We start from the raw sequence: 25,358 nt of genomic DNA on the forward strand, positions 1-25,358 counted from the left end.
TCAGAGTTTGCCTCTCTGCTTTCTATGAACTTCTCTGAGGTGGCTGGAGGCTACAATTAGATCCCTCCTGAGCTTTCTCCTCCTCAGGCTAAATGCCCCAATTCTCCCATCCTTCACCATTCAGTCTGAGCCTGCCTTCCCATCAGCCTTCCACTCCACTCACTTCAACCTGTGAATATCCCTGGTCTCTGTGGGCTCAGGAGGATTCAGGGAGAGACAAATTTCACTGGCATGTGTCTGTGCAGAGCCAGCCCTGGGCACAGCAGAGCACAGCTTATCCACCAGAACTGCCAGCCTGCACTCAGGCTGTGCAGAGATGCAGCCCCCATCCTGCAGAGATGATGGAGCTTATCTGTTGGAACCCAGGAAATTGTTGTTTTTTGTTTCTTATCTATAAAATTCTTTCTTTGACCCACTGAGGTCTGTCTGGCAGATCAGGCTGAGGCACACTGCCCATCCTTGGGGCAGTGTTATCTTTTATACTAAAACTACATGTACTTTATTTACCGTAACTTCCCAATACCTATCACCTATGTTAGACAGTGAGCTTCTACTCTAAACCAATCTAAAAATGCCACCATCACCCAAGAGATGGAGGCCAAGAAGAAGAAGGAAAAAGGACAGGGCACACCAAAATTCCTCTGGCTGCCCTGGAGGACTCGAGCCCCAGCCCAGGGGGCTCAGAGACCTTGGCACAGAGCCCAAGACCCCTGTGCCTTTGACTTAGCCCTTGGGAAAAACAATTACCAACCTTTATTTGAAGAATTACAAGTCAAGAAAGTTTAAGTAGAATAACAGTTTGTCATAGGGTTAAAAATAGATTTTTGAGGATTTTAGAATGGGGGCTTGGGGTCCCAAGATGGAGGAATTTGGGTGTGCCCTGTCCTTCTTCCTTCTTCTTCCTAGCCTCCATCTTCTGGGTGATGTTGGCATTTTTAGATTGGTTTAGAGTAGAAAATCACTGTCTAATATAGGTGATAGGTATTGGGAAGTTATTGTAAATAGTGTACAAGTAGTTTTTAGTACAAAAAGCTAGCATTGCCCCAAGAATGGGCAGTGTGCCTCAACCTGACCTGCCAGACAGACCTTGGTGGGTTGGAGAAAGAATTTTATAGATAAGAAAAAATAAACAACCTTGAGAATGAGAATAGAGAAGTTCTGACTCCTTCTTCGACTGCCAGGCTGGGAAAAGAGACTTTCTAACACATCTCAGGGTCACTCTGACCAGCAGAGGTTCTGAGATTTATCCCACTCAGGATTCTGCCTTTGCACTTGCTGAACCTCGGCAAGCTCCTCTCAGCCCAGCACTGACCCTCTGGTTTCTGGAAAACAGGGTGCATCCCCTTCTGGTGTCTTGGCCTCAAGAGGTTAAACACAGCCCCCTTGTCAGCCCCCAAAAATGGACTTCAACCCATGGATGACCATGGACTGCACTTCTCCCAGGCCTCCCAAGTCCTTCACCTGCTTTGCAGCTCACCCACCCACTCTAAACCTCCTCAGTTCAGCTTTGATGAGAAGCTGAGAGCTTAGAAATCCTTATGGCAGGGTCTGCCAGTGTGCAACCACAAATTCTTTCTATGAAATGGCTGATAATTCCCCTGAATAGAGAGCTAAACACAGCAAGGCAGGCAGGAAAATGGAAATACAATGAAGCTTTCCACAAGAACGTCCTTCAGCTCTGGATTAAGAGGATTATACCACTTAGAATAGCATTTTTATAACCCCTTGAGTCCAAGTTTTCTACAGATAAACTGAGAATTGAAATTCTCCACAGTAAAGCTGCTCAATTCTTGCAAAAACTACACAGCAGCCCAGTTATATATATGCTGCTCTCCCTGTCTGTGCAAAGTAGTTTCAGAACAACTTGAAACTCTGAAAGCAAAACCACACAGCAAAACAACTGCATTTCATGGTGACACTGCAATATGACTAATTTTATTATAATATATGTTGGGGGATTGCTATTACACAGTGAAAGATATTTAACAAAACCTCATCTCAGATCATCCACATCCTGTTTAATAGTTTAAGAGCCTCAGAACAGCATTATAAAAATACTGCTGTGCTTTCCAGTGAAGGAAGGGATGGACACAGATAATTCAGGTGGATGCAGATGATGGTGGATAAGAGCAGATAATTCTGACTGTGTCCAAGTTCATGGCACTGGCTGTGTCAGAAGGTCACACAGGGCTGGCCTAAAGCACAAGGGACCAGCACAGCTCTCACCTGGCCTGGTTTGGTTTTGGCATTAACCCTTTGTCACCTCACTCCATGACACGTGGCTCTCTGTGCAGGAGAGACTCCTGTGCACCCCAGCCCACTGCACAAGCCAAAGGAACTGCAATGAGTTATTTGCAATGCCAGAAACCTTCCAACAACACAATCCCAGCCACAGAATGAAAATCTTTACAGAACTTTGTTTTTTATTCCCTGCAGCCTGACCGATGTAATAGAAAAGCTTTTCAAAATAACTGAAACTGCATTTTGCAAACCCAGTAGATGAACCCCAGATTGCAATATAGCTGTGCTATTAATATCAACTCTTAGAATAAACAAAATGTGCACAAATCCTTCCTGCAGAACGTCCCTTTGTGTACAGACCACACCTTTGTGCAAGCTGGTGAAGTGACTGTGAGAGAGTCAACAGAATTTGCTCCAACTTATCCTGTCAGCTTGTTCCACAGTTCAATGTGGCAGCAGAGAACCAAAATAAACTTTCTGAGCCATCAGGTCCTGTCCTTTCATAGTGCAGACCCTCATGCATTGTCTACTCCTATCACAATTCTGAGGAGAGCTTCATTTTAAACCTCTGCAGGTTGTTTGCACCATTATTTGCTTAGTTAATATCCTACAAAAACCAGTTTAAAAAGCAGTTAGGTGTTTCCTATGTAAACCCAATAAAAAACATATTTCTTAATTTCTTTACTAGAATAATGCACTGAAACATGGAATCCTAGAATAGTTTGGGTCAAAGAGCCTTAAATTCCATCTTGTCCCAACCCTCTGCTGTGGGCAGGGACACCTTCCACTAGACCAGGCTGCTCAAAGTCCCATGTTAATACACAAATATGTTAATACACTTTGATTCTAGGAAAAAACAAAAGTTGATCAGAACAAACTCTTACAGTAAAGTCAATTAGTCAGATCCTCTAAATAAAAGTAATAATGATACTTTTCCTCCCACGGTTGTTCTCTGTTTACTAGGAGATAAGTAGTTAGTTCACAGAGAAATGTTTTTCATCTTATTTTCAGAGTGGCAGAAATGATCTGGAGATGTAGAGTGGTGCTTTCACAGCAGTTCCTCTCTCTCCTGGTCACTCACAGCTGATCCAGAGCAATCCAGAGATGCAGAACACAGCTCCTGTTAGTTGTGCTCTGCAGCTGCCCCGACCTGCAGAGCCATCGCTGAGCCCATCCTGGCAGCACTTCCCAAAGGGTTAAATCACAAGCTAAGCCACCATGAAGGCCTTCTCACCACTGAGATTGTAATTCAGCAACTGCAAGTGCTGGCTGTAGAACACCCAGCAGTGCAGGGCAGGAATCCCCCAGGAAAATCCTCTGTTGCTGGGGAAAGTCACCCTAAGGCTCTCCCAGAGCTGCCAGTACCAGGCTCTGGTTAATCCTATTGCAACACCAGGTCCTGTCTGAAGGACAAAAACCACAGGCTGCCACAGCCAGCAGCTCAGGCAGGGCAAGAGGAAAGGCTGTGGCTGGACAGTGAATTAAAGGACACCACATATTTAAAAATATCCAGCAAGGGAAAAGTGTAAGACTCCTGATAGGCTTTATAATCAAAGTCTGCTCAGAGCCCAGCCCTGATGATGACCACATCATCTTAGAGCATGGTTTTGTCTATATTGAATTCCTAGATTTATTATCTAACTTTTGTAATGGACCTTGAAAATTCTGGCCTAAAGAAGGCCAGAGACAGGGAAAAGCATCATAATAAAAGGGATTGGGCAGAATTCTGGTTTTCATCCATACTGTGTGAGAGGCAGGAAATGAGTTCATGCATCTGAGATCTCCTGAGCATGGAGAGGCAGAAAAACCTGAGCAGGAAACAAGCACAGAGATGCTTTACCCAAGATACAATAAAGCAACTTTTCCTCTTCTGAGAACACTTTCCTTTGTCCCAGCAGAGGAACTGACTGGGTACAAACACACACCCAGCCCCAAATCTGCACCCATGAGCACTTCTTTGGGCTGCTGAATTTGTATGGAGCCTGAAATGCTAACTGCACCTGCTTGCACATTAAGCTCAACACCTATACATACATTTTTATTTCAAAACACTCTCTCTGACTGCTTCTAGGCATCCTGGCTCCAATATGGGCTCAGCTGTAGGATCTGAGGCCAAAACTGAACTCTTGCACCAAATTTCAGAGCCTGCAGCTCCCTCCAAGCACTGAGATCTCCATGACAGAGGGAGATGACCACACTCTACATGTCACTTACAGAAAGCTATATGCTATTTATGGAGAAATAGCATATGTCATTGAACTAAAAGGTTTTTACAGCTATTTATGCTGATTTCAAAACATATAAAAGTGGAACATCACCATTCCCAAGGAAGGGACTGATTCTCCTCAGATTTCATGATGAGGGTACCTACACCCCAGAAACAGCACCTACCCTGACCTCTTGACTTACATTCTAAGAGTTTACAGCTAGATTGGATTATTGTTCCAATTATGTAAAAAATATTATTTTAACTATGACCCTACTGAGCAAATAATCTTCTTCTAAAGTTAGAAGAAGTTAGAACTTCTTAGAACTTCAAAACTTAAGAAAGAGATTTTAATAATCTCTTCTGAAAGAGATTATTTTCATTTTGTTGATGCATGACAGCAAATTTCTGAAAAAAGTAATAAAATGGAAACTAAGGAATAAAGAGAGAAACTGAATAACAAAGAAGGGCACTAAACAGTAAACTTTGAGCATTACTGGCAAAGGAGGAGCACCTACCACAGCTTTGGGTTTGCTGCCTGCCACCAGCCTGGCCAGCAAGTCCTCATCTCGCAGCTGCCCAAACACGTGGGCATCGTAAGCCACCACCATGGAGACCTCTTCCATCATCTTGGCTGCCCTCAGCAGCTCCCAGCCCAAGGCTCAGCTCCTGTCAGTTGTTCACACCCAGCTGGAGATGCTCCTGGGGAAGGAGTGTCACCAGAGAGAAAACGTGACCCAGCAGATCGGCTTTGCCTCCCAAGGGCGCCCGCGGTATCACGGGAGGCACACAGGGCACACCTGCTCCCGCTCCCAGCACCAGGCTTGCAAAAGCTTCTGCTCAAGTCTGGAGGAAGGCAGGAACCTCTTTTAGTTCCAGTATTAGGCCAAAGATGAAGCAGCAGGAGACAGAACAGATTAGTGTTAAACAAGGCAAGATCCGTCAGACAGCACTGAAATCGCGGCTGTGCTTCTCCAGTTTAGTAGCAATTGTTCATTCTTTATGTCCAGTTTTCTCCCATGAAAGCTGATATTCCTGTCAGCAGTCTTCCCTTCCAACAAATTGCTGCTTCTGGATTATTTGTAAATTCACAGAGAACGGTATAATGCTGGTTTCTTTCAAGCACTCCTTGAACTTTTCTGCCAGTTTCTAAATCTCTCCTTTAAAATCTTTTAAAAGATCATTTCTGCTTTTCTGCAGATCTCAACTGCATTCTGTGCCCTGTAGATACTTTGATTTTAGCAGGAAGATGATGGCATTAAGTCACAACCCTCCAAAAAAGTGTCCTTCAGTTTCCACATGCAATAACGGGTAAAACAGCCCTGAAAAATGCAACAGGCTGTAAAACTCTTTCTGGAATAAGCTGGTGTCTCCACAAGTGAAATGAAAACAATTTATGCAATTAAAACTTTCCACAGAAGAAGGTTTTGAACTGAGATCTGGCACTGGTCTTGTTTTAGGTTAGAAATAATATGTTATCTCTTGTCTGTGAATCCTAAATAGCGGAGCAGCCTCCCAAATTGCTCCTGATTTCTCAATTAATTTATCATCACTTCTTTTATCTATCTGACACAGAGCAAAAACAGCACAAGGAAAAAATACAGAAAAAGAAAATAATTAAGAATCAGTACTCTGAAAACTACAAATGAAAATCTAGAAAACAATATAGGATTTGAAGAAACAAACAAAATGTCCCAGAAGAAACTCCTTTCAGGACAATCAGGCAAGGTAAAACTCCATCCACTACATTTTTATCTTCTCTGGAAGCCTTTTCTTCCTGGTGAAAAATCATACCTGCTTAAGAAACAGAAATCATTGCAGCCATCCATTTGTCTCCAAAAAGAGTCCGTGCTGAATGCAAAAAATCTGATCGAAATGTCCAGCGCAGGTAGGTGTGGCATATGGTTACACTCTTGCTTCCCAGAATGAATAGTCAGACCCACCTTGCTTTTTTCTCCTCTCTTCCTGGAGTATCGTTATCAAAGATTGCAGCTATCTAAATAGCACCAGGTGCTATTTGCATTTGAATAGGAAACTTGAGCAACAGCTCTAGCGGGCAGGATTAAAACCCTAACATCTCTTCCACTTATATAGTGGGGAGAAATTACATGTTATTGCTAGGAAACAGAGAGTTCTAATAGGCTTATGGCAAACAAAAAATGCAGCACTTGAGGTTAAACTCTTGAGACTAAAGCAGATTCTGATCATGCTTAACCCTTGCAGGATGAAGAAAGATATTTTTCCCTTGAAACGCACCTTTAGTTCGTTTTTTCCTTGTTTTTCTTCAAAGGCGTTTTTTTTTTTCCAGTGAGTTAATTAATTCCTGCAGTAGAAAGACTTCATATTCCAGCCCGGCTGACGAGAAGGTGTCTTTCTGTGTCACCTGTAGAAAATCCCTACCTGCTGTTCCAAGCCCAGCTCAGGTTTTCTGAAGCCTTTAAACGCTGCTTCCTCCTCACCTCCATTGCCTTGGGGGGTTTGGGATCTTCCTGAAGAGCGAGTTCTGGTCGTGGGGCTGCTGGTGCCCCTCCCCGGAGCGCTGCTGGCGCTGGGTCCCTTCCCACATCCCCTCCCAGTCCCTCCCAGCCAGGGCTGGCACCTGCCCAGGGGCTCCCGGCAGGAGCAGCCAGGTAGGCAGGGGAGGGAGCAGCTGGTGGAACAGCAAACATTGCCCTGTTAATCAGAGACCAATTTAATGCTGCAATAAGGGCAGGAGGTGGAGGATGCAAATTGTCAAACATACTCCACGGCTGCAGCTAGCCAAACCCCTCCCCTGATTTAGCCAACAGGCATTTCCATTTCGAAGGAATTATTTACCTTTTTCTTTTCCTCTTTAGACAGAGAGGTTACAGTTATTTAACAGAAGTACATCTGCATATTATTGTATAATGATTGTAATCCTCATACCTATTCATAACAAAGGGCTTACGATTTTGGCATGTTCTAACTAGCAATTGCAAGAACTAACAACTGATTTGTGACGTTGGCTGATGCATCTCTTTAAATAGAATGTTTTTCAGTTGTTTCAAGCTAATGAAGCTGAGCTGCCTGCAAATCCTGTGATCCTCCCTGATAACAGCCTGTGCTGTACCCTGAATCAGCACACAAAATTAGAACTATCGAGCCAGGTAAATGAAATATTTGGAATTAAACTGACCAAAGCAAACACATCCAGCCAGGCACAAGTGCAGCCTGCTCACACCTGAGTAGCTGGAAGGGAGAGGGCAAGCACGGGTGCCCTCCACCACCTCCCCAGGCCACATTACACACTCCTCCCAGCCCCTCCATACAGAGCCTTCCCCTCTGCTGGGGTTTTTGGGTACCAAAAGACAATAAAACCCACGCAAAAAATTCATATTTCCTTACAGCAAAGAGCGAGTCTCTGCCTAACACCACATCTACCTTCCTCAAGGACCAGGAACGCAGCCCCCTCCATGACACAGCTGTGAAATCCTACCTCTAAAGCAGGAATTTTTGGAGAAGCCGTGCAACCAAGCAGTCAGGAGACAGAGGAGAGCCAGCAGAAGGACAGGTGAGCTGCAGAAAACTGTGAACCTGTTAAGGTAAGGAGCTCTAATTGCAGTTGTTGGGATTTATATGCCGGTGGTTAATAGAGGTGAACGGAAAATTCCTGAATTGAGCAAACCAGCTCTCCTAGCAAAGCAAAATCCTGCTCACTCCCAAGATAAATTCATTCTCACTCCACCCCCAGGAATGTCTTGCTGCTATCTGACAGGGATAGGATCTTCTGACAGACGGGGAAGTGAGGTATGTGCAGCTCCTTGGTAAGCCTCCCTTCCTGCCACAGCTCCAGGAACACAAAGGCCCTTTCTGTGATTTGCTTCTCATGCATTAATGAATCCGGGAAGATCACAGCCGTCTTCAGAGAAGGAAACATAAAACCCCTTTCAGAGCACTTGGAATGGCATTTGGCAGTCTTCAAGATAAGTTTACATGTCTTTTCCCCCCCAGTGGGAATGAATAATGATAGTATCAGCTCTTCTTGTAATTCTGAACCCACAGGAAGGGCCTTTTCAGCCACATCCAGCTAGTGAAACCACCTGGTTACAAGTCAGACTCTGTGGATCACACACACAGTTCTATTCTCTCCTCTCCCACAAAGGGCTTGCCAACCATCAGAGAGCAGCAGAAACTGGAGCTCTGTTCCAGTTTTAGACATGCTTCTGGATTCCACGTGATGCTGGAATGCAGAGTCACCATGGCTCTCAGGAATGACCTGCACCATTCCAGAAATGCAGTTTCCAGGCTCTGACTGATCGCTGACTGCTTCTCTAAGATTTATTTTTATTATTTAAAATGTCAAATTAGCATGGCCTATTTTTTTTTCCCCAAAAGAAGTGGGTGTATGCACCTGTGTTTCTCCTAAAATAATTCTCCAAATGTGTGGAAAAATCTGAGCTTGATGTGCTTTAGCACATACAGTTACAGGGGCAAATCCTCCCTATTAGCTAGCACAAGTGTAAACTCATTTCTGCAGATTAAAGCCAGCAAAGCCATCCCACTGGAGAAGGGGAATGTGGTGTCGCAGTGGTGGCAGAGGTCAGCATGGCTGGAATTGCTGAGGCATTCCTGACACACCGGTGATGCACTCCCCCTCCATGGAACTGTGTATCCCAACACAGGGAAGAGCTGAGGACTTGGAATCTTCATTTCATGATGCCAAATACCCAAATTCTCCTCTCCCAGCCTCCCCAAATCTGCTGCATGTCACTACTCCTGCTTCCAAGCAACAACTGCTGCATAAGGATTTTCTTCCACAGTGTTCCTATAGATGATCTTTAAAGAAAGAAAGTAAAACTCTTCATCAGCCACACCCCAAAACTCCAAAGGGGGAAGAGCAGTCCAGCCAATCACTGCCCAGCCTACTGGAGCTCACTCCCTGGGTATCTCTAAGCTCATTCTCAACTAATTCTGTTCTGTGTCTTAGCTCTGTTCCTCACTGAGGTGCTTATTGGCAATTGAAATCTTAAGGGTTTGGGTCAAGTTTCCCCTTCATTTCAGGTTTTACATAACTTAGAACTACAGCTAAATAAGGCATGACCAAAATAAATCTGCCTCTTGATTTCTAGAGTCACACAAACATGAAGAAGATTAAACAGCAGCATAGCTGGGACAGCAGCCTACAGGTACATGCTCATTATTCAGCTCAGTCCATTCCAGATTATTTTGAACCTTTTAAAATGAATTCATGAACCTCTTTTGATTTTTAATTTATTAAGTTCACATTTTACTTCATGCGTTCATCCATCTTTCCTATCCTGCCACTCTCACTTTTTCTAAGGGCAACAGAAGTAATTTCCTCTCTCCAGCTATGCTTCCTTCAGATGTGAATTGTCTGCCAGAAATATTTTGCTTCACCAACTTCCTTCGTGCCTGCTGAGAATCTGGGTTAGAGTTGCATTGACTTTTTGCTTGTTCATGTTTTTTCCAGTGGCAAAGGCAGCACAGGACTCCAGCTGAACTATGAGGGGATTTTATTGCTTAGCCCCACAAGGAGCTATGGTGTGATAGGTGACAAAGGAACAAGGAAAGAACCAGACATCCCTGAGCCAGAATTGATAGCAAGTAAAGGAATACTGAATCTTAGGGTGAGTCTTTTAAAATTCTAAACAGATTATACAGGATATTTAGGGCATACTTTTTATTTACCTAATGTAACCAATTGAGCTGAGCATATTTCCTCTCTCCCCATACTTTTGTTTTGGCAAAATATGGTTTGGTTTTTTTTTTTTTCCTGTCTGGAAAAGCAAGGGGTGGTACCAGTGAGCTCCCCAACAGGCAAACTCTCCTCCAGCCTAATGCCCTCTGAGTGAGCCAGGCTGGCCTGGAATAGAGAGAACACTACAGAAACCATGCAGAAGGAACGGGCAGAAATTCCTGATCTGCCTTGGAGCGTAATTTCCTGAAAACCAGCAGGCCTCTGCCACCTGTCTCCTGTGTCACCCCTTCACTTTGGGGACCCTTTTTTAACTCCTTGCAGTTCCATGACAGCAGACATCCAGAAGCAACTCAACTCCCCAGCTCTGAGAAGCGGTGACAGCTCCAGAGCAGGGCCAGGGACCTTCCCACACCTGCCCCACAGCCATGGCCAGTGTCTCCTAAACCTGTGCAAGCCAAATCACCAGCCCTCAACAGCTGAATGAGCAAACAGTAACAACCTGTTTGCCATTACAAGTGTCCCTGATATTCCCTGGGGCTACTAATCCAAGAACTGAATGATGCTTGTGTGGCATTCAGGCCACACAAACAGCATTTAGAGCTAAATTCCATAACAAACTCAACACTACCTGGGAAATGTATTTTAAACTTGTTGCTTTCATCGCTTCACTTGATATTGAAAAGAAACCAAAATTTGAAAAGAAACCAAAATGGGTCAAGCATGTTATCCAAGAAAATTAGCATAAGAGCTGTAAAGGGATGCTTTGCACTTACAACGATTTACATGGATTTCTGGCCTGGTTTCAGTACAGGTTGATTCAGGGATTTCACCCAAATAGCCTGCTGTCTTTTCACTTAGAGCAAACAAAAGATACTAATTAACATTAATCAGCACCTTAAATAGCAACATTTGTCACAGGAACATACACAGGGCCCAGGATTCCATCTCTCCATGTTTCTCATTCCCTTCCCAAAGAGGGGCTAGGGGTCCTTACCTATGTCCCTAAGGAAGACTAATAAAGGTAAAAATAATGGAAAATGGAGACCTCAAAGCTGTACTATTACTGATGTTGTGTGTCAAGATTGCAGCCATGCTGCACAGGGAGAATGCAGTGACTTGTTCACCCAGATGACCTGAAGTGCCCTGCCTCAGCTCAGATTTTGGTATCTTTACTGACCATCACTTTGCACCTGACCTTCAGTCTGGGACAAGAAAAAAAAAAAAAAGGGAAAGAAGGAAAGGCTGGAGAGCCAGATGCCATGAGAAATACTTGTAGTTAAGTAACAGGAAGAAAAAGGCAGGACCCCAGCACATCCTCTGCTCATCAATCCCACAGCAGCTGGCCATGCACAAACTCTCCCTGGCTGTGCTGGTGCCTCACTGACACCCTGACAGGAGCCCTAAGGGAAAGCTGAGACATTTCTGTATGGAAACAGCACGATGGTAATGGCATATTCCCAAAACAAAAACTAAATCTGCCCTATGATTGCTTGAAAGATGAGATAAGGAGCAATTAAGACTGAAGTGATGTGGCTGAGCAGGAAATGGCACATGGTGTCAGCCAGGCTGGGCTAAACCAGGCAGAGCAGTCCAGGCACCTTCCCTGAGGTTTAGCAGTCAGTGGGACTGTGAGACACAGTCTAGACTGAGGCATGCCTGATGACTCTGAAATGAGATCATTCCATGCATTTTGCATTAAAAGTACAAACTACTGCCACCTTCCAGGAGAGTGGCGTGTCCCTCAGTGCTGGGGTTAAAAATCAAGGCATTAACTTGGAGGTCACAGGACTGAGTGCAGCCTAAAAACATCCAGCAAACAGCACTTGCTGGTAATTGTTGATACCAAAGGTAACAAACAGCCAGCTGAGACAGAGAAGGCATTTGACCTGAGACCCATTTGCTAGGAAAGGCAGAAAGCAGCTAAGCCTGTACTCCCCTGGACAAAGTCCCTGGCAATTGGAACAGGTCAGCTCCAGGGGAGAAAGGAAGATCAGGACCATGCAAGCAGATCAGCTGTACAAGACTACCAGTAGTATCCACTAATCTAAACCCCACGTAATCCTCTGCCCCTAAATCCCTATTCATCATCATCCAGTCCAGTGAAAGGGAAATTCTGTTCTCACAAGATGATTTGGGAGACAAACTATTCCAGTACTTAACTGTGCTGATCTAGTCTCCCACTGGGAAAATCTGCATCTACATTTAATGCTTCAGTATAACACAATGAGAAAAGCTTCTGTATTTACATGTCATTTAAAGATCACCCTGTCTTGATTTGACTGTTAATAAGCTTATTTTAAGAGCTCAAATGGTATGTATGGAGGGGCAGAGAAGGCAAATGCTGCCACCAGGTATCAAAGAGCTCTGTGTGATAATCAGGTATTTCTTCAGAAACCAGAGATTTCCATATATTTTTCTACCCTCCCCAAGTTGGTCTTTTATTTCAAATCTTGACTCTAGGTCTTGTATTACTTACTACTACGATACTCAACTCAACTAAAAGAAATGAGAGGCTCCCTAAAAAAATACCAACATAAGGGATTGCTCCAGCTCAGCAGAGATGTCCACAGGGCAGGAGGACATTTTCTCCTTGTAGCCACGTGCTCAGGCTGGGCACAAAGTGCTGCTTAAGCTGAGGTCAAGTGCAAGGGCTGAGCTCTCTTAGAAGCTCCTTCACTCCCAGTGCTCCTGTTGACTCCTCTCAATGTCCAGCTAGAGGCCTATATTTAGAGACAAAATTGAGCCATAATTTCTAATCTGTCCTTAATTTTTTAATGTCTTGCATGTAGAGGAAGTGTTTGTGCAAAATTAATTTTGCAAGAAATGCAAAGGCAGTGCTGGTAATGAGTGAGAGCTAGTTTTTGCTTGATCTAAAGGAAGAAAACCCCATCAAACAAAGAAAAACAGGATGCAATACAATTTAGAATGATTTGCAAAAAGTTTTTTAGAAGAGGCTTCTATCACAATAAAATTCCTTAATGTATTTCCAAGTACATATTTTATATGATCTCCCATCATTAGTTTCACTATTTGGAAAGTCAATGAAACAAAACAAACCTCAGCTCACAAGAAAGTAAAAACTAAGATGAAAAAGAAAAGCTATACTGCAGTCTACAGTGAATTTCATGTCATGTAAGTCCAGGTACCTCCATACTGGTTTCCAAGGTTATAGATGTCCTTCTCTCATTTGTGACAGAATAACTCTGTTTCCCATTACTCTGTCACAGTATCACAGAATGCTTTGGAAAGGACATTTAAAGATCATCTTGTCCAACCCTGTTGCAATGAGCAGGGACATCTTTAAAAAGAATTCCTCCATGAAAGCAGTGAAGGATTTGATCACCTTTCTCAGACATAGAATCACAGATGAAAAAGGTGTTAGGGTTGTTTCTTGAAACGCCACACAGTATCTTTCTTCTGGAGATATTTCTCACTGCAGAACCTTCCCAGAGAAATACACACGGACTTAGTAACACTCCTGGCACTGAAGAGTTGCCTAGGGACTGGCAACTGATTTATGAGGACATTAACTGGACACCCCAGCTTTAAGGAGAGTGAAAAAAATGAGTCCTACTGGTGATACTTGTCATAGAGCCTGACACTGCTCACTCTGACATGAGGGTGAAGGTATCTCATGGGGAAAACTAAAACCCAAAGGGTAATTTCCTTGATGTTAGTTAGAACCATGAAATTGAGAAAGACCAGAAACAGGTCTGAGTCATTTTTCTTATCTCTGCTAATTAAATGCAAGAGCAGCAAGAGAAAAAGCCCACTCTGAGCTGGAGATGGAACACCCTAACTTGGTCTGTAAGTGCCTTTGGCCATCCCTTATCAGCAGTGCACGGCAAAACATCCAGGATATTTTGTTGGGCAATACTATGATTTTTTCTCACTTTAAAAATGCTTTTCATTTTTCCAGTAAGAATGCACAACTTGTGCTCTGTTTATCAGTGCTGTTTGCACTCCTGGGCTCTTCTTGAATCTTTCAGAGTTACAGGACCTCAGGGTATAGAAGGTGGCTGGGCCCACTCCCACCAAAGAGAGAGCAGCAGACATCAGTGATCAGCCCCAGGGCAGCTGTGTCTCTGCAATGCCCCTGGCAGCTCAGGGTTACTTTGCCCTTTTTCAGCTCTGCAGACCACCCCACATTTTACCAGAGCCCTGAAAGTTCAAGAGTGACAGCTGAGTCTGCCAGGTGGGAAGAGCCAGAATGAGAAATGCAGAGATCCACACCCAGCCCAGCCCCTTCTCTGCTTCTAGGTGTTAAACATCATCTCCTGTTCCCTAATTTTCTGACATCACCCCATAGGAAAGATCTTATTCTTGCTATCTTCAACAAAGGAAATTACGATGTGTTGACTCATCTTTTCAAATGTACCTGAAAAACCCTCTGAGGGCAGCAGAAGTTATTCCTGGCCATTCAGGCTGGTACCAAGTCTCCAGAGCTTTGTTCACACCTCAGCTGAGAGAACACATGAGGTAACTTCCCCACCTGCCAGAGCACCTGAGCTCTGGGTGAACAATGGCACCAAAACCCACACCTGACACAAACAGCACAGCTTGGCTTGTGAAATCTCAGCCAAATTAAAAAACTACATGGAGCTGCTGCTCAGCAAAGGCTTTATAATCAGCACCCCTCTGGGTGTAAAGCAGTGGACACCCCAGTGACAGATGTGCCATAAATGACAAGACCAGGAGTCTATTCTGAAAAAATGAGAATACATCATGAGCATGCCAAGCCACACAGATATAATTCAGCTTTCCAAATGGGTCATTGAATGCTTAAAGTAAATAAGAAGAAAATTCAATCTGGACTTAAAGCATCACCTTCCTCATCTCACTTCAATGTAAAAAAAAATTACATCTGGCCTTGGGCACAACCCCTGTTTTGCAGTGCTGTATGTACAAACCCAAGTGTTTGTGTCCTTCTCTCTGTTCTTCTCCAGAGACTCACGTAATAGCTGGATCATCAAAGCAGAAAAATGATTTTTTAGCAAAAAGAATTCCACAATGAAAACTACAGCAGTTAGACAAAGAAGCTGTCAGTTAGCGCAGCCAAAGGCTACGAGGAGAGGCCCAAAAGGCAACATCTGTTGAAGAAGTATAGTCCAGAGACTGAGCTTCATGAATGTTGGCTCTGCCTGATGAAACAAAAAGGAAATAGGGGGGAAAAGCCAGTTTGGTCCCTGTTTGTTCCAAAGAAATATCTACAGGATTCACTCACTTCTTTCTCAAGCTACAGTATTGTGCAGGAGGGGCAAAATACTGGGGCTTCTGAGAGGCTCTGAATTGTCTCTGAAGTTTTTACTGAGGAGTGTGGCAGTGCTTTCAGCAAAGAAAGATGTGAAAAATGTGTATTTTATGATTGGCTTTTCGCAAATATTCAAATGAATATTATATTCATGTGTTAGAAAGTGATGATGTATTAATTAAGTAATGTGTTAAATATAGTTTTAGGTTATAACAAAATGTTAAAATAGAAACTATGCTATGTAGGATACTTTTTTAAAGAAAGGACTTGCAGTGAGATAGCAGCCACAGGACACCTGAATCTTTCAGAGAAAAAGAATTTATTGCTCCATTATCAGGAGAAATGAACTTCTCTGCCTCGCTCAGTCAGGATGACGCTGTCAGGGTTCAGAGGAAGAAGCTGACACTGGCCAGACAGAATCCTGTGTTTGAATGGAATTTATGCATCATGGATGAGGGGCATGAATATGCAACAGGCTGTTGTTTTTAAGGGTTAATCCTCTGTTAAAAGTGGGTCTTTTTTCGGGTTTATGCTGCCCAGAAAAAAGGTACCTGGACTGTCCATAACTCTTTGTTTTAATTGTCTCATATTGTCCTAATCCAAATTGTCCGAATTATTATTACTCTAATTATATTGCTATTTTTGTAACCATTTTATTACTATTAAACTTTTAAAATTTTAAAAACAAGTGATGGAGTTTTTCACAAAAGACAAACAGGACAAGCAGAGCCAGGCTATGGTGCAGTATTCCTGCCTGATGCTTTCCTGGTGGTGAGAAGCCACTCACATCAGTGCTACTGGTTCCCTGCTTGCCAAGGAGGTTCTCTGGGCAATGCAGGATGGAACAGAGCACACCAACCACTTCCAGCTTCTCTGGTGTGGGGAGCACATCTGGAACAAATGGCACAGCAACATTTTCATTACACCTCAGCTATCCACCTGTAGCCACTATAAATAAATGCTCTGCCAGTTTCTCTGTGCATGCCCACTCCATCAGCAGCCTGCTCCTGCCCTGGATACCATTTCAGACAGAGCTGTGCCCTGGCTGGGATCCCAGCCCCACCCTACAAAAATGCAGCTGGTCCTGCAGAGCTGCCTGTAGAGCAGGGCTGTTCCCTGGCTAGGGAAGGATAACCATCTCCTCACTCTGGAAGAGCTGGTTAGGCTACAACAAGCCTGGAATGTGGACACTGCTGAAACTAAAGCAGCCAGAAATAAAGTAAGAAGAAAAACTGGCTTAAAGCCATCTTTGTTCTGACCCTTTTTATTTCCATCAAGGACTGTTGTGATCAAACACTGGGTAGGCAATCCATGGCCAGCTATGCCTTTAAAACATACTTCCATTACACTCCTGATGCCACTCCAGCTCAACAAATATCCTGAGAAGTTTGCTCAGTTGATGAACAGGAAAAACAGGGCAGAGGATGGTGCTGGACAAGCAGCTATGCAAGTCAAGGCACCCTGGTGCAACCTGGAGCCTTGTGGCTCTGCTTCTGCAGTGGGAAAGAGATCTGTTTAGCTATGTAAATAAGATGCATAAATAAATAAATAAGAATTGCAGTGGGCTGAAAAAAAGCACCCAGAGCCCGGCCTTTTCAGTATCTTAGCAACAGGCTGGCTGCTGCAGGGTAAGAGAGCATGAAATCAGCATCTTTTCAGCTAAAGACAAATTGAATGGAAATGTGGGGAGGTGGCCTTTTCCTGGCAGCAGTGAGGAAAGAAGAAGTAACTGGTGAATCTGATCCTGTAGGCATCCTTTAGGAGGGGCTCCTGAATGCAGGGATTGTTAATGGACGTGGCTGAGAGGCTTTGTCCTGCCAGCAAACTGATACATTCCAGAGCATGCCTGGGAAACCAATCATTCAATCTTGATTCAAATGATGGCTGTTACAGTCACCTCCTGGGTTAATTACTTATTAACCATCTTAAATAGCTCAAACCCAGTTCTGTTGGACTCCCCTGGCTATGTTAGTGCCAGCTGACCACAGAGCATGTTTTCAGTGGCAGTTACCTAAAACATTTGCCCAGCATTGCATATTCAGGTTTTATCACCATGCTACCTCTGCATTCACTAAAGGAACACACACCCTGGGAATCTTTAAGTAACTGAATCTCAGCAATACAAACCCATTTATTCTGGCCAGGTAATTCCTCCCCAGCCTTCTGGAACAGCCTCATGTGGACACAGAAGAGGATCATTATATACACAGCAGCTACTAGAGAGAAGTGAGCTATGAGAGCAGCAAGAACACCATGTGGACATTTCATGGAGGACTTAAATGAGAGTTCTGAATAAAAGATTTCTCTGGGTCACCTAATCTGGGGCTGGAGTGTACCAGCTGATTGTTTCCCACTGCTAAATGCAGCTGGATCCTGGCAGCAAGCACAAGATCCACTGAGGGTGGTGTGGGATGGTGGCTGGGTCAGCACAGGGGCTGAGCAGTGTCATGGACATATTTTATGAAAAAAATCCTTTCTTTAGGATCTTTTGTCCTGAGAAACTGAGAAGCTTTAGCTTTGGAATGTGATTTGGAGAATTGTTTACCCAGCATGTGAAATTGTTTTTACTTGATGACCAACCACAGCCACCTGTGTCAAGGCTGTGAGCAGTCACAAGATTTTATTTCCATTCCTTTCTATTCCTTGCTAGCCTTCTGATGAAATCCTTTGTTCTTTAGTATATAATTTTCTTTTACTATAATATATATTATAAAATAATAAACCAGCCTTCTGAAACATGGAGTCAAGATTCTCATCTCTTCCCTCATCCTGGGACCCCTGTGAACACCACCACATGACAGCTTGTCCAGGAATCCAGCAGGAGGAGCAAAGGGAAAACACAGTGGCCTTGCTCCCTGCTTTATACACACACTGCATAGAGATAACTCATTTCACTCCTTATTTACAGATAACTTGTACTAGTGTGGCACTTCAGCTACTGTGGAAACCATCTGGGGGCTACCAGTGAACCAAATTTACTTGGAGCAGGGAAACTTCTCACCTGCATTTTATCCCCCTGAGTGCCCCATCACACCACTTCATTTTTCCTGTGATGGGGTGGAGGGTTTAGAAGCCATGCCCAGTTCCATAGGTAGGAAATTGCATAGGACAGAGCAGGATGGCTGCTTTCAATCTTTACAACTTTAAAAACGAATTGTGTCCTTGGGAGCTGCACACAGAGATGCATTTGGCAATGTTTTGTTTCCCTCTTTGTCTGGGGTTGAAAGGAAGGCGACTGTGGCTCAGTGAGTGAACACTTAGATGAGATACCCTCCATTTCCTTAATGAGCCTATTAAATGACTCATCAAAGGTGTAACGACCAGTCTCAGAAGGGAGAGACACAGAGATAACTGACTGCACTGAGATATTCCTAGTGCACACAAACCAGCCCATATGCTATAGAGCTAATTGGGAATAAGGTGATTCCAGTGCTAGAGAAGCACACAGATGGAAAATACACCTTGTCACTTTTCCTTTTTGCTGCCTGGAGTTGTCTGTGCCTGAGCTCACAGCTCCAGCTTTTCCTCCTCTGATCGAGGGATGACAAAGTCCTGCTGTGACATCTCTGGGGTATTTGCAGAGTCAAGCACCTGGTGGAACTGTTTGTGCTCCCCGAGCCTGAGCAAAATCCACGATGGAAGGGGGAGAGTCTTGGTTTAGGTCACAAGAACCAAAGACCATATCAAAAAGTCAAATGGAATTTTATTCTCTGCTTTCCTAAATGAATCCCTGAAGGTGTGCATGCCAGGATTTAATCTCTCCAAGGAGATTAAAAAGTACTGCTATATTAACACAAATACAGCAGGCATACAGCAACCAGCTCACCTCACTCTCCAGCACACTGGATTTTATTTACAAGGTTAACTATGATCCACTGTTGCACATTTTCCAGAATCTGGTGTTCTGATTCTGTATTAAGAGTGGAGCAAGGGAAGCAGGAAGAGCAAATAACATCAATAATGCTTAGGAGACAGAAAGAGATGTACTAAAACACATGCCTATTTCTCCTGAAATGTCACTTTATGTCAACTGCCATGGTTTCCAGACTGTCAGAATTGAATTATATTGTAATTACACCCTATTTGAACAAGGTCACAAGAATAAAAGCTTAGTACTTTCCTCCATTACAGGTGCTCTATGTTCTTACACTCCTGGAGCAGACAAACCTCCTTTTCCAATGGCAACAAATTTGCCTTCAGCATAAAATGCTGGTTTAAGTCCATTAGTACAAGGTGAGGCACATTAAAAAATTAAGAGCCATCATTAGTGATGTTTCTGAGAAGTGTCCCAGAGCACAGATGTCTAAATTATCTTCCTAATCCTTACAATTCACTTAATATCATAATAATCCATACAGTTCACTTAATATCAGCAACAAAAAGGACACAAACACAAACCCCAGACCTGGGTGACCTTACAACAGGAGCTTGTTTTACTCCAGCCCTCATCAGTGAGTACAGGTGTGTGAAACCCCTTACACCAGGGACTTGAACATTTCTCAGGTTTTTTCACCTTTCCAGCAGTTTCCCCCCAAATTCCTATGGCAGTATATAATCTTGTATAATATTCCTGCACGATGGATCAAAGGTTGAACATCCACAAGTCATACAGGTGAACAGCTGTGTTGTTTAAACAGGCACCCTGTGTGGCAAAGCCCTTCTGTCAGACAGGATCATTACTGATATTTGGGGCTGTCACAATAAAGAAAGACTAAAGAAAAACAGAGAGGGACTCCTGGCTGTTCCCTGGGCTCCCAACAAGCCCCTGTGTGAGCTCCCAGCCCAGTGCTGGATCTATAAATGTGCTGCTCCTTCCCATTAGAGGCTCGGCCACCAAAGGAGATGCTGCTTGATGGATGAGAGCAGTGAAACATGAGATGGGCTCTGGCCCAGCCCACAGCCAGCCCTGCTCCCAATTCCCCTCAGCAATTACTGCTGCCCCTGGGATGAGCATCTGCACTCCAGGCTGGGAGTTCCTCTGCTGGCAGAGAGCAGGGGTGGAGCTTTTCCAGGCTCACCTTCTTCCCCTTTACACCCCCAGCCCTGACCAGAAGTGGTTTTTACCAAGTCTTGAAGCACTTGGATTTGTTGTGTTGGCTGGAGAAGGTGGCTCTGGTGCATATTGGGACAAAAGGAAAAAACACATGGCTAAAGCAGATCCCCCTCAACTAGAGAGTCAATACCTTTGCAAACCCCTCATTAGAATTCTGGGAAACACAAACTGTGCCAAGGAAAATACTCCTTTCCCACCACATGTCCTTCCTCCTGCAGAAGGAACATGCCCTGCTTCACACTGTGCTTAGAAAAGGGAAAGGAAGCAAGATCTCTTGAAGGAAGTTCATTACAACACAAACCTACATTTCACTTTGCATTACTAGAAAAACAAGGGCCAAATTTGCCTCTGAGCTCCCTGCTGCTATTTAAAACAACAGGATTTGTGTCCCTACAAGCTTACCTGAATATGATGGTCTGGACAAGCAGCTGGAATGAAGAACACTGTGTTCTGTGGCACCAAAATACAGCTCCTTTCAGTGAGAGAAATCTCCTTCACCACTGCCTCATGAGGGAAGACATCACACTTACTGTTTAACATTTGAAAGTAAGGCAGTGGTGACAAGGTGATTGAATTTTTTTCCTTATTTCTGACAGGTCTGGTAGATTGCACAATCAACAAAAGGAACAGCCTGACAATAAAGTTTTGTGTGTCATCCACAGTGGGAGAAGAAATGAGCCTGAGGTAAGGCAAGCAGGTGCTCAGATGCTAAAGCATTATTCAATTGCTAAAGCATTATTCAATCCAGCTGCTTGCAACAGGTGCCCTGGGGCACACAGGAGCAAGTGGAACATGTCACCCTCAGGTAGGAAGCATGTCACCCTCACATTTTCTGAAAAATCTCTTTGCCCAGGATTCTTCTCCTGGGAAGCTGAGAAACCTCAGAAAGAAATGAAACCAATATTATCTCACTTGCTTCTCCTGTGTTTTGCTGCTTTGGAATGTGGTTGGAGATTGTTTATCCAACAGGTGGTTGTTTGATTGGTTTCATGTGAATTGTTTTGACTTAATGACCAATCACAGCCAGCTGTGTTAGGACTCTGGAAGAGAGTCACCAGTTTTTCATTATTATCTTTTAGCCTTCTGTTTGTATCCTTTCTCTATTCTTTAGTACAGTTTTTAGTATGGCATAATTATGATATGATATATTATAATATCACATCATATTATAATATCAATATAATATAATATCATTTAATTTCATAATAAATTAGCCTTCTAGAACATGGAGTCAGATTCATCAATTCCTCCTCTGACAGGAGACACAGAAAATACCACAGAAGCAAAGCCCTGATCCCTTCTCCAGCTCTTCCCACTGCTCCTGACTGGCTGAAACAGAATCAACATTCCCTGCTGTGCAAAGAGGGAGCACCTTGGGTGGCTCACTCAGACTGCCATCAGATTGTTCCTCACAAGGATGCACTGTAAGGGCATTGATCTTGTGCTCTGAGCTCTGGGTTAACCAAAGGATTTCTGAGATGATAAAGGACCTGTTTCAATCCTCTGCCATGGGCAGGGACACCTTCCACTGTCCCAGGTTGCTCCAAGCCCTGTCCAGCCTGGCCTTGGGCACTGCCAGGGATCCAGGGGCAGCCACAGCTTCTCTGGACACCCTGTGCCAGGGCCTGCCCACCCTCACAGGGAACAATTCCTTCCCAAAATCCCATCTAAATCTACTCTCAGTTTGAAGCCACTGACTCTTGTCCTCTCACTCCATGCCCTTGTAAACAGTTCCTCTCTGGATTTCTGCATCTATGCTAATTATTATGCTGATTAATAACGTGGAGATGAGATTTTCAGTTTTTTCATGGCTTTTGACTAACTTACAGAATCAAATTTTGGTTAAAAATTATTGTCCAGGAAATTGCATTAGTTAATTAAGCAAAGGAAGCTGAAAGAATAACAGACAGCTAGGGCAACCCAATGAGGAGGTCTGATCTTCATCTGCTGCTTGACATGAGGTACCAGCCAGGTGTAATCTACTTATGCCCAAACATAAACAAATATAACAATATAAACAATGTAACACCATGTTTACCATACTACTCAATCTCCACAAGAGAAACAAGGCTACAATATGCTAAAAACGAAAGCAATTAACTGTAGGAAACCAGAGAATCCTGAAGCAAAGCAATCAGAAGATCCTAAAAATGTGAATATTGCCCTTATAAAGCACCCAGCTACAGTCCTGCTCCAGTAGCTACACAGTGCTCAGAGAACAGCCAAGTAACTGCTTGCTGAATTTAATTTCCAACAGTGTCAATAATGCCAAAAACAATGCCTGGGGCTTGTAATAGCAAGTTATTAATAAGACTTTCAGCTCTAAAAGCTGCTGTCCCTGCAGAGTTCTGTTTATGAAATGCAGTCACTGTCTCCTATACTTAGTTTGGTTTGTCCCCTCATTTTCAAAGCAGAGAAGTAAATCCAAGTGCAGGTGCCTGAGAAATCAAACACCAGCAAAAATACATGAAGACAGTACCCCCAGTGCCTCTTCTGTTTGTTTGCAAAAGCCCTGGGGGAAATAAGGGAAAATTGTTAGGCTTTGCCTTTTCTTTTCCTTCTCCTCCCAATTATTTTTACAAGTTTACCTCTAGGTCTCAGCATAGCACAGTGCTTCAGAATTTCTCACCTCCTCAGAATTTGTCACCTCCTTAATTTGTCAAAAACCAGAATGAACCCAATGTCCCATCCCAACTGTTGATTGTGCTACACTGAGAGTGAATCTCTGCTTTTCCTGAGTCACTGTGGGCACTGGCCATCAGCTCTGGATTATTGGGGCTTTCTTCAAGAGAGAATCACAGAGTGGGATCACAGAGTGGTTTGGGTTGGGAGAGATCTTGAATCTCCTCTTGTTCCACCCCTCTGCCCTGGCAGGGACACCTTCCCCTGGCCCAAGTGGCTCCAAGCCCTGCCCAGCCTGGCCTTGGACACTTCAAGGGATGGGACAGCCACACCAAACCCCACCCATGGCTGTTTCCAAAAACTTCGATTTTTTTATTCTGTTACATGTGCAGGAATCAAATAACCACAGCTTTTCTGAGGACACATACTATAATGGTTGATCAAAAAAGACAAAAGGCAGCTTGAATTTTTTTCTCTAAACACAATCACTTCCCAATGCATGTATTCTAAGACTTCTAGACTTAAGAAAGAAAAAATAATTCTCTGTGGGTGCCCTGAACTCCCAGCAGACAACAGAGCTTCTTCCTCTGCTGTTCAGAGGAGAGAATTCAGAGTTTCTCAGGTCATAGGAGTTGAGTTCTAAAAAAATAAAGATATAATATTTTTCAGGGTCATAGACAACACCAAAACTTTGGCTGGCAAGGGTCATGCCTTGGCCCCAGTGTCTTTTGCATATAAAAAATTACATTTCCTCAGAATTACTACACTGCTTATGCCAAGCTGCTACCTGCTCCCTCAGACCTGACTGCCTGAAAGATATCCAAGAGAAGCACAGAGGAATTCCCACCTCCAGGGAGATGTTGACATCTTAAGTCTCAACAGTTTTGTTGATGTTTAAGTCAGTATCAAGGAACACTTTGCCAGCATAAACATGGGGTGCAGAGCTTGTTTCCAGGCATTTCTGCAGCTGCACTTTTACCTACACCTCTTTCTCCACAAAATGTGAAATCCTGTGGGTTTGTTCCTTTTAATGATGGTTGTAAGTGCTGATGCTGGGATACATTTCTTCCTCTACAGCCTCTTTTGCATCACAGAAGTGTCTTTAAAAAGGATACCATCTTACTGGGAGAGTAAGAATAACCTGCCAGGCACTATCATAAGGCTTTCTCCATAGTCAAACTCAAGGCATTTTTTGGGAAAATCAGTTACTGGGTTTCTTTCCTCCAAAGGAAGAGAGAGTTGAGTTTCTCCTCTAAAAAACTAATATGAGCACTGTGCTGTCAGAAGGAACTGCAGACACTGCTAATCCTCAACACAGAGACCACTGCAAATAGAGAACTTTGTATGAGATATTTTCATGTGTCACCTCACAGGGGGTGAGTCAATGCTCCAGCCAACCTGGGACTGGAGTTCAGCTGGGGAAAAAGGTTCACTTCCTCTTACTTCTAGAGCTGAGTTATTTTAGACACATTCTGGCAAAGGTGCCAGAACACAGAGCTGTCAAACAGTGTGACTCCTGCCATCTCCATCTCCTGCTCTCTGTACTATTTCCAGACACAAGGATGGAAAGCTGCTGTTTTTCATCCAGGGAAGGAGCCAGATTCAAGAAGCTCAGGCCAGAAGGCCCTGCTGAGGATGCTCTGCTGCTCCCACTTGGAACAGAAACATCTGGTGTCACACTGAAAGCCCTGACTCCTGATGGCACCAAGGGGAACAAAATGATTTAGGTGCTCTGCTGTACCATGGAGCAGCTTTCAGGTGCCCTCCTCACCTTGCTGAATGAAACCACTAAGAATTTGGGCAAAGTGATACAACTGCTGGGGATAGAGACAATGAATGTTTGTATCAACTCTTCCACCTCAGACTTTTACAGTTCTTTGAAAATTTTACCTGCAACTGCTCTGGTTGATGCCACTGCTCACAAGTGCAAATGTCAACCAGTGACTAATACAAAGACACCAAAATACTTGTACTCAGTCAGGCTGCAGAACTGCTTTAAATTGTTAAAATGTGATTATACTTAACTAATAATAATATACTTAACTAATAATTATAATAGCATTCTATGCCTTTCCTATTGAGAAAGAATTCATGACACACCTGATGTCCCTTACAATACCAACTCAGTGCAAATGAAAAAAAGACAAACCAAATAAAATAACTGAACAGTTTTGCTAATGCTTAAACACCATGAAAATATAGCCTCACTACTGGGCAACATGCCTGCTCACTGGAATATTAAATAAGTATTATAAGTTAAAATAAATAAACATTTCAAGCTCAAACTGCTGTTTTAAATTAACAA

At 43.6% G+C, this 25,358-nt stretch overlaps 1 protein-coding gene and 2 long non-coding RNA genes across 3 annotated transcripts in view; 2 read left to right on the forward strand and 1 right to left on the reverse strand.

The window, feature by feature from the left end:
• Window positions 1–25,358, reverse strand: part of RABGAP1L (RAB GTPase activating protein 1 like) — a 232,916-nt gene that overhangs the window by 26,370 nt on the left and 181,188 nt on the right.
• LOC118689454 (uncharacterized) lies at window positions 7,061–7,963 on the forward strand. Its single transcript, XR_004980628.1, has 3 exons — window positions 7,061–7,077; window positions 7,456–7,575; window positions 7,816–7,963. It is a non-coding gene; the product is annotated as an uncharacterized LOC118689454 (long non-coding RNA).
• Window positions 9,366–17,726, forward strand: LOC118689455 (uncharacterized). Its single transcript, XR_004980629.2, has 3 exons — window positions 9,366–9,594; window positions 9,900–10,056; window positions 17,523–17,726. It is a non-coding gene; the product is annotated as an uncharacterized LOC118689455 (long non-coding RNA).

The sequence above is a fragment of the Molothrus ater genome, chromosome 9 (genome assembly GCF_012460135.2).
Source record: "Molothrus ater isolate BHLD 08-10-18 breed brown headed cowbird chromosome 9, BPBGC_Mater_1.1, whole genome shotgun sequence".
Taxonomy (NCBI): domain Eukaryota; kingdom Metazoa; phylum Chordata; class Aves; order Passeriformes; family Icteridae; genus Molothrus; species Molothrus ater.